Source organism: Sminthopsis crassicaudata, chromosome 4 (assembly GCF_048593235.1).
Source record: "Sminthopsis crassicaudata isolate SCR6 chromosome 4, ASM4859323v1, whole genome shotgun sequence".
Classification (NCBI taxonomy): Eukaryota; Metazoa; Chordata; class Mammalia; order Dasyuromorphia; family Dasyuridae; genus Sminthopsis; species Sminthopsis crassicaudata.
The window spans coordinates 124,960,850-124,961,848 of record NC_133620.1 but is presented as its reverse complement, the minus strand read 5'-3'; the positions used below and the strand labels follow the sequence as shown (position 1 = coordinate 124,961,848).

General features: G+C 35.9%; 1 pseudogene; it reads left to right on the top strand.

The window, feature by feature from the left end:
- The first annotated feature begins 223 nt into the window (after positions 1 to 223).
- LOC141541101 (glutaredoxin-1 pseudogene) lies at positions 224 to 544 on the top strand (annotated as a pseudogene).
- The last annotated feature ends 455 nt before the right edge of the window (positions 545 to 999 follow it).

The window sequence follows — 999 nt, the reverse complement described above, 5'->3', positions numbered from 1 at the left end:
ATGGATGTTTGCTTACTATATATTTGTAGTGGTCTTTTGTGTATCTAGCATTTCGTAAAAGGGTCAAGCCTTCAGATAGAAGCTTGGAGTATACCTTCCTCTTCAAAGGATACCAATAAAGAATGTGGCTTGAGCTTAATGAAAAATTCTTCCAGTATAGCAATTTTTAAAAAGGTAGAGGGTTTAGATATATACTCTGTTGGAGATAAGAAAGGTTGTTAACATGGCTCAGCAGTTCATGAATTGCAAAATCAAAGCTGATAAGGTGATGGTTTTCATCAAGCCCACCTGCTCTTACTGCAGAAAAACCGTAGACCTTCTCAAGAAATTGCCTCTTAAACAGGAGTCCTTGGAATCTGTCAACATAACAGCTCACTGTGATACAAATGTGATCCAAGACTATTTTCAACAGCTAACAGGAGCAAGAACGGTGCTTCCAGTGTTTATTGGTAAAGATTGTATTGGTGGATGCTCAGATCTCGTAGCCCTGGAACAGAATGGCCAACTACTACAAAAGGTTCCACAAATTGGAGAGTTACAATAACTTCCAGACACTTGGAAAATGGAATCTTCTATGATGTGCTGGAATACATACCTATTTTTCCTTTCTCTCAGTGCCTTCTATCCTGCAAGAACATTTTATTGTAATTTCTAAAATGTCAAACCAGAAAAGTTTTTCCCTCTTCTGAAGGTGTTACTTCTGTTATCTTTCACATATCCAAATGATCTAGGATATCATAAATTCTTAGTCCAATAGAAGAAGCACTAAACTCATACCAAATCCTATGGAAGAACTTTAAAACATGTTACTCCAATCTAATATTTTCTTCAATCTTCTTCATTTTACTCCAATGTCATAGACATATTTGTTTTATTCTGGTTAAATCAGCTAACTTCTAAATTCTTTTAACAGGTTCTGATGGGATTGAGTGAGTTTAAGATCAGAGCTTTATAGTTTGGAAACTGGAAGAAGCCTCAGAGATTTAAATGACAGGCTGA